This window comes from Theropithecus gelada, chromosome 9 (assembly GCF_003255815.1).
Source record: "Theropithecus gelada isolate Dixy chromosome 9, Tgel_1.0, whole genome shotgun sequence".
NCBI classification, from domain to species: domain Eukaryota; kingdom Metazoa; phylum Chordata; class Mammalia; order Primates; family Cercopithecidae; genus Theropithecus; species Theropithecus gelada.
This window is the reverse complement of record NC_037677.1, coordinates 88540024-88564162: the sequence shown is the minus strand read 5'-3', so window position 1 is coordinate 88564162 and position 24139 is coordinate 88540024. Positions and strand designations below refer to the sequence as shown.

General features: G+C 40.2%; 1 protein-coding gene and 1 pseudogene across 3 annotated transcripts in view; one reads left to right on the top strand and one right to left on the bottom strand.

Moving 5' to 3' along the window:
- The window catches only part of CPEB3 (cytoplasmic polyadenylation element binding protein 3), a 249136-nt gene that overhangs the window by 158857 nt on the left and 66140 nt on the right, over window positions 1-24139 (top strand). The window lies entirely within an intron of this gene.
- On the bottom strand, window positions 22609-23118 carry LOC112632205 (annotated as a pseudogene).

The following is a 24139-nucleotide window of genomic DNA, read 5'->3' as shown; positions in this document are numbered from 1 at the left end:
TGGGCATTTAGTGCTATAAATTTCCCTCTACACACTGCTTTAAATGTGTCCCAGAGATTCTGGTGTGTTGTGTCTTTGTTCTCATGGGTTTCAAAGAACATCTTTATTTCTGCCTTCATTTCGTTATTACCCTTTAGTCATTCAGGAGCAGGTTGTTCAGTTTCCATCCTAGTTGTGCGGTTTTGAGTGAGTTTCTTAATCCTGAGTTCTAATTTGATTGCACTGTGGTCTGAGAGACAGTTTGTTGTGACTTCTGTTCTTTTACATTGGCTGAGGAGTGCTTTACTTCCAACTGTGTGGTCAATTTTGGAATGAGTGTGATGTGGTGCTGAGAAGAATGTATATTCTGTCAATATGGGGTGGAGAGTTCTGTACATGTCTGTTAGGTCTGCTTGGTGTGGAGCTGAGTTCAAGTCCTGGATGTCCCTGTTAACCTGTCTCGTTGATGTGTCTCATATTGACAGTGGGGTTTTAAAGTTTCCCATTATTATTGTGTGGGAGTGTGTGTGTCTTTTAAATCTCTAAGGACTTGGTTTATGAATCTGGGTGTTCCTGTATTGGGTACATATATATTTAGGATAGTTAGCTCTTCTTGTTGAATTGATCCCTTTACCATTATGTAATGGCCTTCTTTGTCTCTTTTGTTGGTTTAAAGTCTGTTTTATCAGAGACTAGGATTGCAACCCCTGCTTTTTTTTTGCTTTCTATTTGGTTGGTAGATCTTCCTTCATCCCTTTATTTTGAGCCTATGTGTGTCTCTGCGTGTGAGATGTGTCTCCTGAATACAGCACACTGATGGGTCTTGACGCTTTATCCAATTTGCCAGTCTGTGTCTTTTAATTGGGGCATTTAGCCCATTTACATTTAAGGTTAATATTGTTGTGTGTGAATTTTATCCTGTTATTATGATGTTCGCTGGTTATTTTGCCTTTTAATTGATGCAGTTTCTTCCTCGCATCAGTGGTCTTTATAATTTGGCATGTTTTTGCAGTGGCTGGTACCGGTTGTTCGTTTCCATGTTTAGTGCTTCCTTCAGGAGCTCTTGTAAGGCAGGCCTGGTGGTGACAAAATATCTCAGCATTTGCTCATCTGTAAAGGATTTTCTTTCTCCTTCACTTATGAAGCTTAATTTGGCTGGATATGAAATTCTGGGTTGAAAATTCTTTTCTTTAGGAATGTTGAATATTGGCCCCCACTCTCTTCTGGCTTGTAGAGATCTGCTGTTAATCTGACGGGCTTCCCTTTGTGGGTAGCCCGACCTTTCTCTCTGGCTGCCCTTAACATTTTTTCCTTCATTTCAACCTTGGTGAATCTGACAATTATGTGTCTTGGGTTTGCTCTTCTCGATAAGTATCTTTGTGGCATTCTCTGTATTTCCTGAATTTGAATGTTGGCCTGCCTTGCTAGCTTGGGGAAGTTTTCCTGGATCATATCCTGAAGAGTGTTTTCCAACTTGGTTCCATTCTCCCCATCACTTTCAGGTACACCAATCAAATGTAGATTTGGTCTTTTCACATAGTCCCAGGTTTCTTGGAGGCTTTGTTCGTTTCTTTTTACTCTTTTTTTTCTAAACTTTTCTTCTTGCTTTATTTCATTTATTTGATCTTCAATCACTGATACCCTTTGTTCCACTTGATCGAATCGGCTATTGAAGCTTGTGCATGCATCATGTAGTTCTTGTGCCATGGTTTTCAGTTCCATCAGGTCATTTAAGGTCTTCTCTACACTGTTTATTCTAGTTAGCCATTCGTTTAATCTTTTTTTCAAGGTTTTTAGCTTCCTTGTGATGAGTTCGAACATCCTCCTTTAGCTCGGAGAAGTTTGTTATTACCGACCTTCTGAAGCCTTCTTCTGTCAGCTTGTCAAAGTCATTCTCTGTCCAGCTTTGTTCCATTGCTGGTAAGGAGCTGTGATCCTTTGGAGGAGAAGACACTCTGGCTTTAAAAATTTTCAGCTTTTCTGCTCTGGTTTCTCCCCATCTTTGTGGTTTTATCAACCTTTGGTCTTTGATGTTAGTGACCTACAGATGGGGTTTTTTTGTGTGGATGTCCTTTTTGTTGGTGTTGATACTATCCCTTTCTATTTGTTAGTTTTCCTTCTAAGAGTCAGGTCCCTCAGCTGCAGGTCTGTTGGAGTTTGCTGGAGGTCCACTGTAGACCCTGTTTGCCTGGGTATCACCAGTGGAGGCTGCAGAGCAGCAAATATTGCAGAACAGCAAATATTGCTGCCTGAACCTTCCTCTGGAAGCTTTGTCCCAGAGGGGCACCTGGCTGTATGAGGTGTCATTCGGCCCCTACTGGGAATTGTCTCCCAGTTAGGCTACAGGTGGGTCAGGGACAACTTAAGGAGGCAGTCTGTCAGTTCTCCAAACTATGCTGGGAGAACCACTGCTCTCTTCAGAGCTGTCAGACAGGGATGTTTAAGTCTGCAGAAGTTTCTGCTGCCTTTTGTTCAGCTATGCCCTGCCCTGAGAGGTGGAGTCTACAGAGGCAGCAGGCCTTGCAGAGTTGCGGTGGGCTCCGCCCAGTTGGAGCTTCCCCAGCCTCTTTGTTTACCTACTCAAGCCTCAGCAATGGCGTATGCCCCTCCCCCTGCCAGGCTGCTGCCTTGTAGGTCAATCTCCGACTGATGCACTAGCAGTGAGCAAGGCTCCTTGGGCGTGGGACCCGCCAAGCCAGTCGTGGGATATAATCTCCTGGCATGTCGTTTGCTAAGACCATTGGAAAAGCACAGTATTCGGGCAGGAGTGTCCCATTTTTTCCAGGTACCATCTGTCACGGCTTCCCTTGGCTAGGAAAGGGAAATCCCCGACCCCTTGCGCTTCCCGGGTGAGGCGATGCCCCACCCTGCTTCGGCTTGCCCTCTGTGGGCTGTACCCACTGTCCAACCAGTCCCAATGAGATGAACCTGGTACCTCAGTTGGAAATTCAGAAATCACCCATCTTCTGTGTTGATTGCACTGGAAGCTGCAGACCGGAGCTGTTCCTATTCAGCCATCTCGGAAGAGAAAAAAAATTTTTGAAGTTTTTATTTCATTTTGATTTAATTTTTTTTTTTATGGCAAGAGATAGGAGTCTAGTTTCATTCTTCTGCCTATGGATATCTAGTTTTCCCAGCAATATTTGTTGAAGAGATTGTCCTCTGCCCAACACATGTTCTTGGCACCTTTGTCAAAAGTGAGTTTACTGTAGATGTATGGATTTATTTCTGGGTTCTCTGTTCTATTCCATTAGTCTATGTGCCTGTTTTTATGCCTGTATCTTGCTGCTTTTGTTACTATAGCTCTGTAGTATAATTTGAAGTCAGGGAATATGATTCTTCCAGTTTTGTTCTTCTTGCTCAGGATAACTTTGGCTGTTCTGGGTCTTTTATGATTCCATATGAATTTTAGGATTTTTTTTTTCTATTTTTGTGAAGGATATCATTGGTATTTTGATAGGCATTACATTGAATCTGTAGATTGCTTTGGGTAGTATGGATATTTTAACAATATTGGTTTTTTCCAATCCATGAGCATGGAATATCTTTCCTTTTTGTGTGTGATGTGTCTTCTTCAATTTCTTGCATCAATGTTTTATAGTTTTCATTGTAGAGCTCTTTCACTTCTTTGATTAATTCCCAGATATTTAATTTTATGTATGGCTATTGTAAATATGATTACTGTTTAAATTTCTTTTTCAGATTGTTCAATATTGACGTATAGAAATGCTACTGATTTTTATATGTTGATTTTGTACCTGCAACTGTACTGAATTTGTTGATTAGTTCTAAGAGTTTTTTGGTGTCATCTTTAGGTTTTTCTTTCTTTTCTTTTCTTTTTTTTTTTTGAGACGGAGTCTTACTGTGTTGCCCAAGCTAGAGTGCATTGGCGATCTTGGCTCACTACAACCTCCGCTTCCTGGGTTCAAACAATTCTCTGCCTCAGTCTCCTGAGTAACTGGAATTACAGATGCCCACCACCATGCCCAGCTAATATTTTTGTATTTTTAGTAGAGACAGGGTTTCACCATCTTGGCCAGGCTGGTCTTGAACTCCTGACCTCATGATCCAGCTGCCTTGGCCTCCCAAAGTGCTGGGATTACAGGCGGGACCTACCACGCCCGGCCTTCTTTAGGTTTTTCTAAAAGATCGTATCATATGCAAACAAGGATAATTTGAGTTCTTCCTTTCCAATTTGGATGCTCTTTATATCTTTCTCTTGTCTGATTGCTCTAGATAAGACTTCCAGTACTATGTTGAGTAACAGTGGTGAAAGTGAGCATCCTTGTCTTGTTGCAGATCTTAAAGGAAAAGCTTTCATTTTTTTCCCCATTCAGTATGATACTAGCTGTGGGTCTTTCATATATAGCTGTGATTGTGTTGAGATATGTTCCTTCTATACCCAGTTTTTTTAGGGTTTTTATTATGAAGGAATGTTGAATTGTATCAAATACTTTTTCAGTATCAATTGAAATAATATGGTTTTTATCTTTCATTCTGTTGATATGATGTATTACATTGACTGATTTGCATGTGTTGAACCATCCTTGCATTCCTGAGATGAATCCCACATGATCATGATGAACAGTGTTTTTAATGTGTTGTTGAATTCAGTTTGCTAGTTTGCTAGTACTTGGTTGAAGATTTTTGCATCTATGTTCATCAGTGATATTGGTTTGCAATTTTCTTTTATTGATGTGTCTTTGGGTTTTTTTTGTTTTGTTTTGTTTTGAGACAGAGTCTCACTGTGTCACCTAGGCTGTTGTGCAGTGTCATGATCTCAACTTACTGCTCTGCCTCCTAGGTTCAAGTGATTCTCATGCCTCAGCTTCCCAAGTAGCTGGGATGACAGGCATGTGTCACCACACCTGGTTAATTTTTGTATTTTTAGTGGAGATGGGGTTTCATCATGTTGGTCAGGCTGGTCTTGAACTCCTGACCCCAAGCAATCCACCCATCTCAGCCTCCCAAAGTGCTGAGTTTACAGGTATGAGCCACTGCACCCAGCCATGTCTTTGGTTTTGATGTCAGGGTGATACTGGCCTTGTAGAATGAGTTTGTAAATACTCCCTTCTCTATTTTTTTTTGGAATAGTTTGAATGGGATTGGTATTAGTTCTTTAAATGTTTGGTGGAATTCAGCAGTGAAGCCATCGGGTCTCAAGCTTTTCTTTGCTGGGAGACTTTATTATGGCTTTGATCTTATTGTTATTGGTCCATTTCAGTTTTTGATTTCTTCGTGGTTCAATCTTGGTAGGTTGTATGTGTCTACAAACTTATCCATTTCTTCTAGGTTTTCTAATTTATTGGCAGATAGTTGCTCATAGTAGTCTCTAATGATCCTTTGAATTTCTGAAGTATCAGTTATTTCCTTTTTAATCTCTAATTTTATTTATTTGAGTCTTCTCTTGTTTTTTTCTGAGTTAGCCTAGCTAAAGATTTGTTGATTTTATCTTTTCAAAAAACCAATTTTTCATTTTATTGAATTTTTAATAATTTTCTTGTTTCAGTTTCATTTATTTCAGCTCTGATCTCTGATTTCTTCTACTAATTTTGGGTTTGGTTTGTGCTTGCTTTTCTAGTTCTTTAAGATGCTTGCTAGGTTGCTTATTTGCAGTTTTTCTACTTTTTTTTTTTTTTTTTTTTTGATGCAGACCTTTACTGCTGTAAGCTTTCCTCTTAGTGTACTGCTTTTGCTGTATCCCATAGGTTTTGGTATGTTGCCTTTTCATTTTCATTTGTTTTAAGACATTTTAAAACTTCCTTCTTAATTTCTTTATTGACTCGCTGGTCATTTAGGAGTATACTGTTTAATTTTCGTGTGTTTGTGTAGTTCGTCTTGTTACTGATTTCTATTTTTATTCCATTGTGGTCAGAGAAGATACTTGCTGTTATTTCCATTTTTTTTTAACTTAAACATTTGTTTTGTGGCCTAACATATGTTCTACCCTTGAGAGTGTTCCATATGCTGACAAAAAGAATGCATCTTCTGCAGCCATTGGATGAAATGTTCTGTAAATATCTGTTAGGTCCAGTTGGTCCATACTGGAGATTAAATCCAATATTACTTTGTTCATTTTCTATCTGGGAGAGCTGTACCATGATGAAAGTGGGGTGTTGAAGTCTCCAGCTTATTATTGTATTGTGGTCTGTATCTCTCTTTAGCTCTAATAATATATGCTTTATATATCTGGGTGCTCCAGTGTTGGGTGCATATATATCATTGTTATGTCCTCTTGCTGAATTGACCTCTTTATTATTATATTAATGACCTCCTTTGTCTTCTTTTATGGTTTTAGTCTTGAAATCTATTTTATCTGATATAACTACTGTTCTTTTTTCATTTTCATTGGCATGGAATTTCTTTTTCCATCCCTTTATTTTCAGTCTATATGTGTCTTTATAAGTAAAGTATATTTCTTCTAGGCAGCAGATGGGACTTTTTTTTTTTTAATCCATTCAATATTATTATTCATAAGAATTTACTACTGCTATTTTGTTATTTGTTTTCTAGTTTTGTTGTCTTCTCTCCCTCCCTCCTTTCTCCTTACCCTCTTTCCTGATTCCCTGACCTCCTTTCTGGGTTCCTTTTTATTTTATGTGAATCTGTTGTGTGTATCTGTTTTTGATTTGAGGTTACCATGAGGCTTGTAAATAACACCTTACAACTCATTATTTTAAACTGATGAAAACACTGATTGCATAAACTAACAGGCAAAGAAAAAACTCTGTACTTTAACTGCATTCCCCCCAGCTTTTCAACTTTTTATTGTTTGTATCTTATTGTACTATATCAGGAAACGTTGTTATAGTTATTATTTTTGATAGGTTCATCTTGTAGTCTTCCTACTCAAGATACGAGTCATTTACACGCCACAATTACAGTGTTATGGTCTGTATTTTTCTGTGTATTTACCAGTGAGTTTTGTACCTTCGGATAATTTCTTATTGCTCATTAGTGTCCTTTTCTTTCAGATTGGAGAACTTCCTTGAGAATTTCTTGTAGGATAGATCAGGTGTTGAAATTTCTCAGCTTTTGTTTGTCTGAGCAAGTCCTTATTTCTCCTTCTTGTTTGAGGGATATTTTCATTGCATATACTATTCTAAGATAAAAGTTTTTTCCTTAAGCCTTTTAAATATATCATACCACTGTCTTGTGGCCTATAAGATTTCCAGTGAAAAGTCTGTTGCCAGATGTATTGGAACTCCATTGTATGTCGTTTCTTTTCACTTGCTGTTTTGAGGACCCTTTCTTTATCCTTGACCGTTGGAAATTTGATTATTAAATGTCTTGGGGTAGTCTTATTCGGGTTAAATCTGCTTGGTGTTCCATAACCTTCTTGTACTTGGATATTGTTACCTTTCTCTTGGTTTGGGAAGTTCTGTTACTATCTCTTTGAGTAAATTTTCTGCCCTAACCTCTCTCTCTACCTCTTTTTTAAGGCCAATAACTCTTAGATCTGCCCTTTCAAAGCTGTTCTCTAGTTCTTATAGGTGTGCTTCGTTCTTTTCATTCTTTTTTTCTTTTTTCTCCTCTGATTGTGTATTTTCAAGTGGCCTGTCTTCAATTTCACTGATTCTTTTGCTTGATCAGTTCTGCTATTGAGAGACTGTGATGCATGCTTCAATTTTTTTTTTTTTTTTTTGAGATGGAAAAAAATAAAGCTGGATCCTCTCTCGTGCCTTGCTCTGTCACCCAGGCTGGAGTGCAGTGGTGCAATCTCAGCTCACTGCAACCTCTACCTCCCAGGTTCAAGCGATTCTCCTGCCTCAACCTCCTGAGTAGCTGGGATTACAGGTGTGCGCCACCATGCCTGGCTAATTTTTGTATTTTTAGTAGAGATGGGGTTTCATCATGTTGGCCAGGCTGGTCTTGAACTCCTGACCTGAAGTGATCTGCCCACGTTGGCCTCCCAAAGTGCTGGGATTATAGGTGTGAGCCATCTGCCTGGCCTCATTCTTCAATTTGTTAATTGAAGTTTTCAACTCCAGAATTTCTGCTTGATTTTTAAAAAACATTTTAATCCCTTTGTTAAATGTATTTGATAGTATTCTCAATTTTTCTCTGTGTTATTTTGAATTTCATTCAGCTCCTGAAAATAGTTTTTTTAAATTCTCTATCTGAAAGGTCACTATCCCCAGGTGCCTTATTTAGTTTATTTGGTGAGGTCATGTTTTCTTGAATGGTCTTGATGCTTGTGGATGTTCATTGATGTCTGGGCATTGAAGAGTTAGGTATTTGTTGTTATCTTTGCTGTCTGGGCTGGTTTGTACCCATCCTTCTTGAGAAGGCTTTGCAAATATTCAAAGGAAATTGAGTGTTTTGATCTAAGTCTTTTGTCACTGCAATGTAAACGTTCCTTTTTATATGAAGAGTTTTAGGGCCATTCACAATGGCTCACGTCTGTAATCCCAGCACTTTGGGAGGCCAAGGCAGGTGGATCACCTGAGGTCAGGAGTTCGAGACCAGCCTGGCCAACATGGTGAAACCCCGTCTCTACTAAAAATACAAAAATTAGCTGGGCGTGGTGGTACATGTCTGTAATCCCAGCTACTCAGGAGGCTGAGGCAGGAGAATTGCATGAACCCGGAAGGCAAAGGTTGCAGTGAGTGGAGATCGTGCCACTGCACTCCAGCCTGGATGGCAGAGTGAAACTCTGTCTCAAAAAAAAAAAAAACAGGTTTTTTGTTTTTTGTTTTTTTTTTTTTTTTTGAGATGCATTCTCACTCTGTCACCCAGGCTGGAGTGCAGTGTCATGATCTCGGCTCACTGCAACCTCTGCCTCCCAGGTTCAAGCTATTCTTCTGCCTCAGCCTCCCGAGTAACTGGGTCTACAGGTGCATGCCACCATGCCTGGCTAATTTTTGTATTTTTAGTAGAAATCGGGTTTCACCATATTGGCCACGCTGGTCTTGAACTCATGACCTTGTGATCTGCCCACATCAGCCTCCCAAAGTGTTGGGATTACAGGCGTGAGTCACTGCGCCTGGTCAAAAAAAAGAGTTTTAAAAAACACTTTGTATTAGTTCATTCTTGCATTGCTATAAAGAACTACCTGAGAATGGGTAATTTATAAAGAAAAGAGGTTTAGTTGGCTCACAGTTCCACAGTCTGTACAGGAAGCATGACTGGGGTGGGGGCTCAGGAAACTTACAGTCATGGCAGAAGGCAAAGAGGAAGGAGAAATGTTTTACATGGCTGGAGCAGGAGGAAGAGAGAGGAAAGTGGGGGGGGTGCTACACACTTTCATAAACAAACAGATCTTGTGATAATTCACTCACTATTACGAGAACAACAAGGGGGAAATCTGCCTCCATGATCCAATCACCACCCACAAGGCCTCTCTTCCAACACTTGGGATTACAGTTCAGCATGAGCTTTGGGCAGGGACACAGACCTAAACCGTATCACACTTTGGTCTGTGTTTAAAATATTTCCCCCGATTTGTCATTTACTTTTTGACCCTCTTTAATGTTTTTTGGTAGTACTAACATTATAAATTTTTATATAAGTAAATTTATTAATGTCTTCTTTATGGTTTCTGAATATTTATGACATGCCTTAAAAGATTTTTCCCACTGCAAAACAATAAGAAAATACTACACATGTTGTTTGCTTTCTTTTTTTTTTTTTTTTTTTGAGACAGAGTCTCGCTCTGTCGCCTAGGCTGGAGTGCAGTGGCATGATCTTGGCTCAGTGCAAGCTTCACCTCCCGGGTTCACGCCATTCTCCTGCCTCAGCCTTCCACGTATCTGGGACTACAGGTGCCTACCAACACACCCGGCTAATTTTTTGTATTTTAAGTAAAGACGGGGTTTCACCGTGTTAGCCAGGATGGTCTCGATCTCCTGACCTCGTGATCCACCTGTCTCGGCCTCCCAAAGTGTTGGGATTACAGGCGTGAGCCACCACGCCCGGCCACATGTTGTTTTCTTTTTGTTGTTGCTTGTATTACTTTACTTTTTACATTGATATCTTGTTTTGGTCTGGAATTTATATTGGAGTAAGGCACGAGAAAGGATCCAGCTTTATTTTTTCAGGTAGCTTGACAGATGCCCCAATTTTGTTTATAGGCTGGTCCAGTTTTTTCCTCATTGATTTGAGTTGTTAGAATTGAATATTGATTGGAAGGTCATCTCTTCTGTTTCTCAAGAAATGCACAGTTTTTCTAGAACTACTTGATACAGTATGTAGCTAATGAGCACTTGAAATGTGACTAGTTTGACTTGAGATATGGTTTTACGTGTAAAATATACACTGCATTTCAAAGGCTTAGTTTTTTTAAAATGTAGAGAATCTCATTAATAATTTTGTTTGCATGTTAAAATAACTTTGTGGAGATATTGGATTAAAAAGATATTAAAATTAACTTCACCAGTTTCTTTTTACCTTTTAAAATATATATACTGGAAAATTTTTAATTACATATGTGAGTTATATTACATTTCTGTTAAACAGTGCTTCTCTAGAACAAGGGTCAACAAACTACTTGTTTTTGTATGGCCTGTGAGCTTAAGGATTTTTTTTACATCTTTAAGGAATTATGTGTGGCACACACATCTCTTTACAGAAAACGTATGTTGACTCCTCCAAAATAGCCCACAGAATTGCTCATTTTGCTTTGAGACATCCAGTGACAAAGGGACGCAGTTTATTTCAGAAGAAGTCTTTATGTTTGTAGACCTAGTTAGTTATTAAATGTTTCCCTCTATTGTATCAAATGCTTCCCTGAAATCTATACTCCTTGGTCAATGATGTCATATGAAGTAAGACAGAATAAGTCATCATTGTGACATTTAACTCTAGGTACTTAAAGGACTATCAGTTTCTCTTTCCAAGCTAAATATTTTTATTTTCTAAGTTATAGGTTATGTCTAATAGTTTCTGGATCAGCATTCTTCTTTTCTGCCTTCTTTGTGTATATGCCGTATTTTATAACATCCTACTTAAATTGTTAACTGAGAATTGGAAAGCACGTTAGGGTTTTTCAGAGCAGTATGGAGTTTAGCACCTCTATAGCCTCCACAGATAGCTCTTGGTACACTCCAAAATAACAGCATTAAATATAGAACTGTAGTACATTGCAGTATATTAGTGCTGGTGCACTAATTTTTATAGCTGAGGTTAGGTGTTGAGATAGACCAGTGAGAGCTATGCCAAGAAGAGAATCTGATCTCCTAATTCTGGTCTTCAGGCTTGCATCCTCAGAGAGCAGATTGCCTTCTTGGTGATTGGGGTCAGGGAAGATAAATAATTATTAGACTATTGGCTCCTGTTGTGTCTTGCTCTCAGCTAAAGTCTGAAGGTTGATGACCTATTTGGGGAGAGCCTAAAGAAATTTGATGTTATTCCAATGTTAGGAATATCTACATTGTTCACCTCAAACTATTTGGTGCCTTCTTAATAATGCCCCCTCTTGCTGATAATAATTTTTCTTAGGTCACCTCACATTGGCCATTAGGTAAAGTTTGTTTGGCTGTATTAGGCTTATGTGTAACTAGAAAGGAAAACATGAACCATCCACTATTGAGCCCTTTAGCCTTTCTCTCAGATAGTATATATGTAATGAAATAGAATCATCTGTTCATCTGGCAAGTTTACCTTGGTGCAGATTTGAAGTAGGGTTTGTAAAAGCATGACTGTTTTCAATGGATTGTTGAGAGTTTAATATTCACATAGATAGACCTCAGTTGGTGGCAAAAAAAAAAAAAAAAAAGCCACAAAGGGAAAGAATGGCCAGGTGACCAGATACATGGACTGTCTCATTGCATGTTTTTGAATTAGCGGAGTGGGAAGCCATGCAGACTTCAGCTCTTTCAGCACAAGGGCCATTAAGACATTTAATGACCCATTGAGGATATACAGAGCCTTATGGATCAGTTTGTCTGTGGACCACGAGTAAGGAAATGCTTGTTGCCCTTCAGAGCACCACTGAGACCATGGAAGGTAAAGGCAGGCATAAAAGTCACCTTGTTTGTTTTCATGATTTGGTCTTGGACCTCACAAACTTATAGTCCTATGGGGGAGATAAGAAATTAATCAGATAGTCACAAAAGTAAACATGATTACAAACTGGTAAGTTCTCTGAAGGAAAAATAGAGTGCAGTAGAGACTCTAAAAAGGGGGCATCAGTTTAGATTGGGAGTGTGGAGAGAGCTTGTTTGAGAAAATGGCATTTAAGCAGACCTGAAAATTGAGGAGTTAGCTAGAACATGTAGGGAAGCAAATTCCAAACAGAGGACTATCATACAGGGAGAACTAAGTATGAAAAAAGGCTTTTGGGCCTTTGGAGAAATGAAGGAAGTGTGGCTGTAATTTGTTTTTTGCTTGTTTGTTTGGAGACAGGGCCACACTCTGTCACCCAGGCTAGAGTGCAGTAGTACAATCATGGCTCACTGCAGCCTTGACTTCCTGAGCTCAAGCAATCCTCCTGCCTTAGCCTCCTGAGTAGCTGCACTCACTACCATGCCTGGCTTATTTTTTATTTTTATTTTTTTGTGGAGACAGGGTCTTGCTCTGTTGCCTGGGCTGTTCTCAAACTCCTGGGCTCAAGTGATCCTCTCAGTTCAGCCTCCCAAATTGTTGGGATTACAGGCGTGAGCTACCATGCCCAACAGGGATGTTGTGAGGTAGAAGAAAAATGGAAGAAAGAGCCTTAAAGAAGGATTTTTTTTCTCCTGAATTGATCTAGTCTCCCAGAGAGAGTAGATATGAAGGCCCTCTTGTCAGTTACATGATCCCAATATTTTCTATTGTTATTCTAATTCTAGACCTTAGTATTATAATGAAGTAGTAGAACCAGAACAAAGCAATCTGGTTCTCTTTGAACATGTTATTTTATAAACAATAAGAATAATCCCAACAGAACAGCAGAACCATCCCAGCAGAACTAACCATCATCAGCTTTCTATCTCCTTCCAGTCTTTTTGTTATGTAGGTCATAGGAGTTTGTTATATAGATTATTTGGTCACCCAGATATTAAGCCTAGTGCCCATTAGTTATTTTTCCTGATCCTCTCCCTCCTCCCACCCTTCACCCTCCGATATGTGCCAGTGTCTGTTGTTCCCCTCTATGTGTCCATGTGTTCTCATCATTTAGCTCCCATGTATAAGTGAGAACATGTGGTATTTGGTTTTCTGTTCACTCCTTTGCTAAGGATAATAGCCTCCAGCTCCATCCGTGTTCCTGTAAAGGACATGATCTTGTTCTTTTTAATGATTGCATACTATTCCATGGTATATATGTACCATGTTTTCTTTATCCAGTCTACCATTGATAGACATTTAGGTTGATTCCATGTCTTTGCTATTGTGAATGGTGCTGCAGTGAACATACATGTGCATGTATCTTTATAATAGAACTATTTATGTTCCTTTGAGTTTATACCCAGTAATGGGTTTGCTAGGTCGAATGGTAGTTGTTTTTAGGTCTTTGAGGAATTGCCACACTGTTTTCCACAATGGCTGAACTAATTTACACTCCCACCAGCAGTGTATAAGCATTCCTTTTTCTGTGCAACCTCAGCAGCACCTGTTATTTTTTGACTTTTTAATAATAGCCATTCTGACTAGTGAGATGGTATCTTATTGTGGTTTTTATTTGTATTTCTCTAATGATCAGTGATATTGAGCTTTTTTTCATATGTTTGTTGGCTGTATGTGTGTCTTCTTATGAAAAGTGTCTGTTCATGTCCTTTGCCAACTTTTTAATGGAACTATTTTTTTTTTCCTGTAAATTTGTTTAAGTTCCTTATAGATGCTGGATATTAGACCTTTGTCAAATGCATAGTTTGCAAAAATTTTCTCTCATTCTGTAGGTTGTCTGTTCACTCTTTTGATAGTTTCTTTTGCTATGCAGAAGCTCTTTAGTTTAATTAGTTCCCAATTTTCATATTTTTAAAGAGGCCACCTTTCAAGGAGTTTGTACCATAACTGACTTGCTTTTTGGTCATCTAGGCCAAGCTTATCCAATCTGTTGCCTGCAGGCCACATGCAGCTCAGGAAAATTTGTATATTTTCTTAAAGCATCATGATTTTTTTGTGTGTCATTTTTTTTTTTAAGCTCATCAGCTATCATTAGTGTTACTATATTGTATGTGTGGCCCAAGACAATTCTTCTTCAAGTATGGCCCGGGGAAGCCAAAAGATTGGATGCTTCTGAAGGGCTATTAGAAATGATGCTTCTGTTGATATATTTTTGTACATGGCCTTCTCTTTCAGATTATTTTCTGTAGGATAAATTTTTTGAAGGTTACTTAACCACAGTTAAAATAAATGAAAATATTAATGACTCCAGATTTGCTATTATTTGGCTTCCCAAGGCAATTTTCTTTATGCAGTTTTTGCCAGTTTGGACATCTGTATCAAATGTTGTGCTTAGTTTCAAGTCAGATAAATGGTGTGCTGTGGTTGTGAACTTACCTTTTTGCTTCTGTGTTTGGCGTATAGTGCACCCTTGAAGAAGCCAGGGGCCGCATTGGTATGAGTCTTGTACTTGAAGTGTTTTAAATCTTTTTCTCTTAGGTCTCATCTGTTGAATTTGGGTATTTTCTAACATTATCTCCTATCATTCTCTCCCTTACCCACTATGGCCACACTGACTACTTTGCTATTCTTTGAACAAGACAACTGAGGCCTCTGAGGGCCTTAGTACTTCCTTTTATCTGAAACCCTCTTTCCCCACATTTCTTTGTTTGTTTTGAGACAGTCTCGCTTTGCTGCCCAGGCTGGAGTGCAATGGCACAGTCTTGGCCCACCGCAACCTCCACCTTTTAGGTTCAAGCTATTCTCATGCCTCAGCCTCCCAAGTAGCTGGGATTATACATGTGTGCTACCACATCTGGCTAATTTTTAGTATTTTTTAGTTGTGATGGGTCTCACCATATTGCCCAGGCTGGTCTCGAACTCTTGACCTCAGATGATTCACCTGCCTCGGCCTCCCAAATTGCTAGATTTACAGGCGTGAGCCACTGCACCCAGCCTTCCCCCACATTTCTAAATGGAGCACTTTCTCACTTAGACACTGCCCAAATGTCTAGCCCCTGTATCCTCTTTTTCTGTATTCCTCTTACTCGCATTTTCTTTCTGTCTACTTATTTATTTAGTTAGTAGAGATGGGGTCCAGGCTGGGCTTGAACTCCTGGCTTCAAGCAGTCCTCCTGCCTTGGCCTCCCAAAATGCTAGGACTACAGATGTGAGTCACCATGCCTGGCCAATTTATTTCTTTTTAACCTTAATTTTATTTTTCTTTAAAATGCTGATTATGACCTGAAAAGATCAGATGTGTTTTTCTGACTTTTTACCAGACTGCAATGTAAGTTTTATGAGCACAGGGAATTTTTTATATTTTGTTCACTGCTCTGTACCAAGTAGTTTGCGTACTTGGCTCAGTGACCTTCAGGTATCTATTAGATTAATGAATTGTATCCTGGCAAATGATGAGTTCATTACTTGATCAGAAAGTAGAACCCAGCACATTTTAGAGCTGGAAAGTTCCTCAAAGATTGTCTCATTCTAGTGCAACCTTTATTTTAAACTGAGACTGAAAGAGGTGAAGCATCTTTTCATAAGAACACACAGCTTTTATTAGACATACTTGAACCTGACAGACCAATAGTTTATACTATTTTACCCGGTGGATAATAAAGTTATTTTTATTTGTTTTGCCGCTGTGTATGATTTGTGGAAAAGGAGGACAGGTTTAAGCTATATAATCTGATAGATAATGCTGTTATTTACAAGGCTGGATTTTATATTAAAATTAGCATCTTAAGCTATATGACCCAAGGTACATTTTAACATTTGAAAACGAAAGTGGTCCTTGGCTTTTTCCTGAGCCTTCGTGTTCTGTTTGTCACGCTCACATAGCTGGAGTATTTCCAAAGAAGTGGTTTACACTGGGGCTGTAGGTTTGAGCTGCCCTTTAGCCATAACTTAACCGTGGAATTCTGCCTCCTGGATAATACCACACTATTTCTGGACATGGGTGAACTGCTTGGTAGATGAGTTATTTGACTGTAAGAATAAGTTCTTTTGTGCTACCTCAAATCAGAGGTGTGGTTATGAGTGACAAGGGGAGTCCAAGAACAGGAGCTATAATATAACCAGGTATCATGGAGGCTGTACTAGGTTGTGACAAACTGCAGGGATTTGAACAGTGGAAGTTACTAATTATCCATTGTAATCTCCCACCATTGTCATGACTCAGTTTGTATAGTTTTCATATTTCTAGTTAAATTCCAGAGAGAGGGAATTTGATTGACCCAGTTCATCTTTTAACACCTAGCTGCGACATAGGTCATCCTAATGATAGGGCCCTAGAATCCTTGACTACTTAGTAAAAGAAGTTATAGGGCCAGGTGTAGTGGCTTATGACTGTAATCCAAGTACTTTTGGAGGCCGAGGCAGGTAGATCACTTGAGCCCAGGAGTTCAAGACCAGTCTGGGAAACATGGTGAAATGCCATCTCTACAAAAAATACAAAAAATTAGCTGGGCATGATGACATATGCCTGTAGTCCCAGCTACTTGGGAGCTGAGGTGGGAGGATCACCTGAGCCTGAGGAGGTAAAGAGGCTGCAGTAAGCCAAGATTGTGCCACACTACACTCCAGCTTGGGCAACCGAGTGAGACCCTGTCTTTAAAAAAAAAAAAAAAGAGAATTCTGTTTCCTTTAGCATGCAGCTGTGAATGTGGCCACTAGGGGATAAGATGGACATGACAAGCTTGAAGATAGATAGCATAACCTCCCTCATTGCCCACTGGGAGAATATCACATCTCCAAAGTTGCTGTCACTGGAGCTACCAAAAAATATTTATCCACCCTGAGCCTTCTACCCCTTGTTCTGCACTAAGAGCTGATCCTGATACTGCAATAGCCTCACCTTTCATAGTGGGACAGAGAATATGGGCCCAGGGAAAGGAGCTGGCTTCTGTTGTTCAATGAGCACAGCTATGCTACCACTGTTGAGGCCTCTTGGGCAAAGGCAATGATGGCAGCCAGCTACAGATATTGTACAGGTGTTTGGCCATCTGGCTCTGAAACTGTTTTCAGAAGCCAATGATGCTGGCAGTGGAATGGAGGAGGCTGTCATTCTCAGCTTACCGGGCAGCTTACAGTGTTAGCTTCAGCAGTCTAGGGGCACAGGGTCCAGGTGAACAGAAATAATAGGCACACAGCTTTATACAAGAGTGACCAAACCCTTGTGCACTAATGATTCCCACTCACTTTTAGAAAAGTTTGTATTCCTGAATGGCTATTTCTACTGGTGATTCTGTACGTCCTCTGCACTGCTAGGCTAGCTTGCCCTCTTGGTCCTCTTGACCTCTTGATCCTCTTGACTAAGGTCATGTAGTTGTGGAAGTTTATGCAATACCAGCATGGTTTGTGAACCTGGCACAAGCCAGGCCACATACTATTCGGATTGAACACAAGCCAGGTAGCTAAGGAGATACTGCTTGAGGAACAAGGAAGAGGAATCTACTTTGAGTGGGCAAAAACAGGCCATTGTGGAGCTGCAGTGGGCTGCAGTGTAGCATTTATTTCTTCTTCCTTCAACTTGTCTAAATCTAGCTTTGGAAAGGAAAGTTTTCAAACTTCACATTTTTTCCCTTTTAGCATAACTTGAATGGAAATAAGTCAGTGTTGTTTTAGGCCAGATTCCAAGTTTTTCCACCTTCTGAGTTATGTAAACTGATCAAGTTGGGAAGCCAAGGGTTTTAGCCTGTATTTAACCTTTTGCAGTTTGTCATCTTTTGAGTAACATTGTCTTCCTTTAAAAAAAAAAAAAAAAAAAAATCAGGTCCTGGCTTATAGTGCTCACACTGTTTGGTGATTTATGAATCTTATATTTTAATATTTTACTTGATTGTGGTTTTCATACCCAGGAAGGATTTTTTTGTAAAAACATGGAAACTGCATTGTATGATAGCAAGGGTGGGCTTTGTGTTTTGTTTTGTTCTGTTTTGACAGATGGAGTTCATCTATCTTTGCTTTTAAAAGCTTAGCACACTCTCAGTTTACACTTTTATAAACACTTGTCTCTTCTGCATTGTATTGAAGATGAACTATAAAGTTAGTCTTTGCTTTCAAAGCATTTATAGTTTGAGGGACTGTACAGAAAGAAGTCATTAGGAATATATAGGCCACAGGACAAAGCTTCAGCAGCCACATAAATAACATAAACATCTTGTTCAAGATCACATAAGTACACACTGTGCTATGAGCAGGCAGAGGTGATGGGATGGGGGAAATGCTTTTTTAGTTCAGAGAAGTCATAACTCCTCCTGATGAGAACTTTTTTTGAGGAAAAAATAGACTTTAGGAACTGAAATGGAAGATGGAAATTTGGCAGACTGAGGCAGAGAGGATGTTTTAGAAGAGGGTATGGCTTGGGTTGGGACTTGCTGACAGTAGTTAGATAGGGCTAAGGCTATGAGCAGGTGAGACCAAGAGAGGATATGTTAATTGAAGAGTTAGGAATGGGAAGCCAGCTGGGAGGGTCTGGTGAAATTTTTTGAAAACTGAGACCAAAGACCTGGGTTGTCTTTCAAAAAAGAGAATGGCCCCATTTTAGTCTTGAGAAGAGTGGCACAGAAAAAACTCATTTGAAACAGCATTAAGAACTGATCAGAGGAATGTTAAAGTCCAGGGAGGAGAAGAAATGAGACTATCAAAGCTCAGGCAGTATATGCACAAGGCCAGACTAAAGCTTCATCTGTCTATAGGAGAGCATCACCTGGATTGAAACAGAGTTCCCTGGTTGTTTGCTGACTGAGGGATCGTAACAGGCAGTAGGGCATAAGCTAGGTTTGTGGACTCAGACATGGGCACCAGCATTTACTAGCTATATGACATTGAGCAAGTAATTTAACCTTTAAGCCTCAGTTTACTTATCTGAGTTACTACTACTCTTTGGGTTGTTAAGAGGATTATGTGAGGCAGTGCGTGTAAGCACCAATAGAATACTTAGGCTTATTAGGTGTTAAATAATCTTAGGATTCTTGCCTGTGGTTTAAATGTAATGCTCAATAATAATAAAATTACCCAACTAGTTTGACCAGTTCTCTCCCACACCCCAGTCTGGTCTCAGTTTCCTTGGTCAGGTGCTTGTTTGAACTGACTGTGACTAGAACTGACAGATTGGCAGACTTCACAAGGACCTCTTTATATAGGGAATGTGTGATTATGTAAACAGCAGATTTTAAGTCCAAATGCTCCAGGTCACTGCCCTGGACTGCAAGACTTTACTAAGAACACAGGAAGTAGATTACCAATTTTGAACTCTGAGGTGGTTCTACTCTGCCAGCTTATTTTCTTGTCCATTCCCAACTATTCCCACCCCTGCCACCAAGCAACAAACCCACAAAGAAAGTTACTAGTGTCACAGAAAACACAAAACAGGCTAGAATCAAGCCTCAGCCCCACACAGTTAATATTGTTAAAGAAATATGTTTAGTTCTGAATCTTAAGGGGAATGTTTAGGAATTCTTGCACTTAGGCAGTATCTATCTGCAGAGCTACCTCTACATCTTAACTTGGGTTAGTTGTTTGCCTTGGAATGTCTCCTCCGTGTTTTCAGTGTTTTCACCTGTCATACCATTAAGGTCTGGCCCCTGTGCCACCACCTACAGAAAACCTTTCCTGATTTCTCTATTCATGTCTTCTCTGAAAGTGATCTTCTTTCTGTGAAGTCCAACTTTTAAAAATATGTTTACAAAAATACTTCTTAGGATCCTTAATGCATAGTTCCTAAGTTAGAGTTCTCTATGTATTTATGCTATACTATCTTCTAGTGCTAGTATATAAACTCCTTAAGAACAAGAATTTGCTCCTGATAGTATTCCCCTGCAGTGCGTAGATTACATAAGTGTTGAGTAAATCTTGGAGATCAGGTATCCTCATTGGAGAGGAAAATGAATAAGAGATCCAGTTCAGAGACCTACAGTGAATGCTCTCCGCTGCAGGCAGGGATTGATGAGCTGCTTCAACTCTTCCCACCCACCACTCTCAATCCTATAATGAACTCTGCTCACTGTTCTCCAAGTGAGCTGACCCTTTGGCCTTTCCATGCCTTGGCCTGTGCACCTTCCTGAACTTGGAATGCCCTTACTTTCTGGAAAAGTAATCGGTTGCCAGCTCAGATATGGCCTTTGCTCTTTGATGTTCCCTGATATTTGGACAAATCTGCTCCCTTTTTTCCTCCCCAGTGTCCTGTAGGACATACCTCCAACATAACACTTTTAATGTTGCTTATTAGTTATTTACAGTCTGACTTTTTCTGGGTGAGGGTTCTTCTTTGGCTTGTTCATCTTTGCAACCTCAGTACTTAGCATCAAACCTGGCACCTCCTAAATGTTTTTGGTACCCTTGAATTGAATCCAAAAAAAGTCTCCTGAGGCAAACCAGGTAAGTCCTCTGACCTGAAAGCCAAGGTCAGAGAGAATGTTCAGGACAGACTGCCTGTGCCAAAAAAAGTCTGAACTCAGGCAGCTCTGGCTAGAGCAGTGCCCTCTAGGTTTCTCTAGGAAGGTCACTGGTAATAGGAAGCCTGATTTTGTGAGAGGAGAGAGTTGCCTCTCTGTCCAGGTCATGGACCTTTCCTTCTAGGGTTGGTCTCAATCTGAAACCAGCCATTCCTTGGTCTGCCATTTTATGAATGCTACAGTGGTTCTGGGCACAGCAACACAAGCTGATTTTTTTTTTTTTCCATTTGTAGTTGGTACTTGAAACAAATACATCACTAATAGTATTATTGATTTTAAGAACTGTTGATTCTTTAAAAAAAAAAAAAACTATACACCTCTTTTTAGAATGAGACCTTGTACTTTTTTTCCCACAAATTTTTATTTTGAAAAACGTCAAACCTACAAGAAAAAGCTCTAAAATATTACAGTGAACACCTATGTAGCTTTCTTCTAGATTCACCAATTGTTAGCATTTTGCCACATTTGTGCGTGCATGTTCGCTCGCGCTCTCTTTCTCTTTCTCTCTCTCTCCCTCCCTCTCTCTATGTATAAAAGATTGTGAGGCAGTGCGTGTAAGCACCAATATAATACTTAGGCTTATTAGGTGTTAAGTAATCTTAGCATTCTTGCCTGTGATTTAAATGTAATGCTCAATAATAATAAAATTACCCAACTAGTTTGACCAGTTCTCTCCCACACCCCAGTCTGGTCTCAGTTTCCTTGGTCAGGTGCTTGTTTGAACTGAGCCATTCCCAATAGCCATTTAAGAGTAGGTTGTAGGCCGGACGTGGTGGGTCACGCCTGTAGTCCCAGCACTTTGGGAGGCCAAGGCGGGTGGATCACGAGGTCAAGAGATTAAGAACATCCTGGCCAACATGGTGAAACCTCGTCTCTACTAAAAATACAAAAAATTAGCTGGGTGTGGTGGCACGCACCTGTAGTCCCAGCTACTGGGGAGGCTGAGGCAGGAGAATCGCTCGAACCCTGGAGGTGGAGGTTGCGGTGAGCCGAGATTGTGCCACTGCACTCCAGCCTGGGTGACAGCGCGTGAGACTCCATCTAAAAAAAAAAAAAGAGTAAGTTGTAGGCCGGGCACAGTGGCTCACGCCTGTAATCCCAGCACTTTGGGAGGCTGAGGCAGGTGGATCACCTGAGGTCAGGAGTTTGAGACCAGTCTGGCCAACATGGTGAAACATACTAATCATTGAATATACTAAAGGTTATTTCTTTTTCTTACATATCCAGAAAACCCTCTTAATTTTATGCTTTCTCATCCAAGTCATGTACCATTTTTTTTCTGAAACTAAATTAAAATACTCATTAAAAAAAAAAAAAAACTAAATGCAAGTTGTTGTATCTCTTCGAGTGGATCTTGGATTAAAAAAAAAAAAACAAATTGCTAGGCCGGGCACAGCGGCTCATGCCTGTAATCCCAGCACTTTGGGAGGCCGAGGTGGGCGGATCACTAGGTCAGGAGATCAAGACCATCCTGGCTAACACGGTGAAACCCCGTCTCTACTAAAAATACAAAAAATTAGCTGGATTTTTTGTAATTTTCTGGATCTTCCTCTTGTGTCAGAAGCTATATATATATTTCCTCCTCAAAGCAGCCGCTCCAAGAACTAACTAGCCCTCTTTATCTCCCTCTAGCTGGGATAGACTAATTCCCCTCCACCCTCATCTCTCTTCTTTCAATAACACTGCATAGGTGTTAATGGCCTGGGCTCTCACCAATGAACAGAACCGTCCTTTAAGCCAGCAGCCCACAGGCAGTGGGACCCAAAGCCTCATCCCCAGTCCCCAGGGCAGAAGCCACAGAGCTGGTATTGTTTCCACTGTTTCAGGAAGAAGGAGCCAAAAGCTGACCCTCAGCACAAATCAAAGTCCAATATGGAAAGAGAATAACTGCTTCTAGTCCCAGGAGTAGGCAAGCTGTGGGCAAAAAAGTTTTTGCAGCCACCCCATCTTTAGAAACAAGGAGAAAACTAGACCCTTTTCCACTATTGTGGTCTACAAGGTACTCTACTGCTCCAAGGGGATCTGAAAGCGCAAAGGATCTAAACAAATAAGGAGAACTTTTCCCAGGCTGGAGATAAGAGTGACAAACAGAAAGATGGGTGAATGTAATAATGCGTAAGAAGATGATGCTGGGAACCTTCATTCTTCATATGGGTGCCAGCCCTACAGAGGACAATACAGTAAGAACCAGGACAACCACTCCAGACTGGTATAGCTGGGGAATCTTCAGGCCTTTTCCTAGGTCCCACATCAAGTTTCAGACCCCATTCCAGGTATGATACATGAGAGGGAAGACGAGTGCAAACTTAGCTGTGTGGATCAGTGCTGGCCCCAGACACAGGGACTTCACAAGCTCCAAATAAAACTCAAAGTTCCCAGGGAGTAACAGGGCCGACATGCCAAAAAGAGAGGCTCCTGCACTCAAAGTAGTACCAGTGCTATGGTGGCAGATGGCCATCGCCATGGGAAGAGACCAACTGTAGATAGTGACGCGGGGAGATATGGGACGGTTTAAACCTGTGTTCTTATTCCAGAACCGCTCCATCTCTTCTTTGGCCGTGGTTCCCAAAGGAACAGCATTTCTGATACAGAACTGAAGGCTAAAGTGGGCTCGGAGGCAATGTCGACCAACATGTCTCAGCAAGAGTGCAGCCATCTTGGGTTCCACATTTAGTTGTTATATCTCTTTAATCTCCTTTAATTTAGACAGTTTCCTAGGCTTTTTGTCTTTTATATCATTGGAAGAGTCCATGCCCATTGTTTTATAGAATATCCTTTAATATAGCTTTTATGGGCTTTGGAGCAATTATATGTACATAGGCCTTAAATTATAGGACTAAAGCACAGGGTGACCACTTACTGCTATTAAAACAATGTCAGACCGGGCACAGTGGCTCACACCTGTAATCCCAGCACTTTGGGAGGCCGGGGCTAGTGGATCACCTTAGGTCAGGAGTTTGACACCAGCCTGACCAACATGGTGAAACCCCATCTCTACTAAAAATGCAAAAATTAGCCGGGCGTGGTGGTGCACGCCTATAACCCCAGCTACTTGGGAGGCTGAGGCAGGAGAGTCATCTGAACCCAGGAGGCAGAGGTTGCAGTGAGCCGAGATCGCGCCATTGCACTCCAGCCTGGGCAACAAGAGCAAAACTCCGTCTCGAAACAAAAAAAACTGTCAAATGGTCACTGTCACAAGGACATTTTAAAGGCAAGTTCTTTATTAGGGATATTGAAAAGTTTATCTTGCCATTTTTAGATAAGATGGCATAAATTAATGGGCTCTGGAAACTGATCTGGTTTAATTCCAGATTTCATTCCTAGGTTTTAATCTGAGAATTCCCTTAACTTCTCCGAGCTTCATTTTCCTCATCTGTAAAATGGTAATAATAACAACTGTATTTACCTCATAGAGTTACTGTGAAGATAAAATGAGCTAACATGTAAAATATTTATTAGCAAAGTGCCTAGAACATTGTGAGCATTTGGTACTTGATAGTTGTGGTAGTAGAGCTGTTGATAATTTGTACTAGGGATCAAGTATTAAAAAATTGTAACATGAAAAATTAGGTATTTAAGAGATCAGGAACCTTTGTTTTTGAAAGGTAGCCAAGAATGTTTTAGAGATTGTTATACTTAATGTGTTCTCAGGTATTAAAAGAAAAAAATCGGCCAGG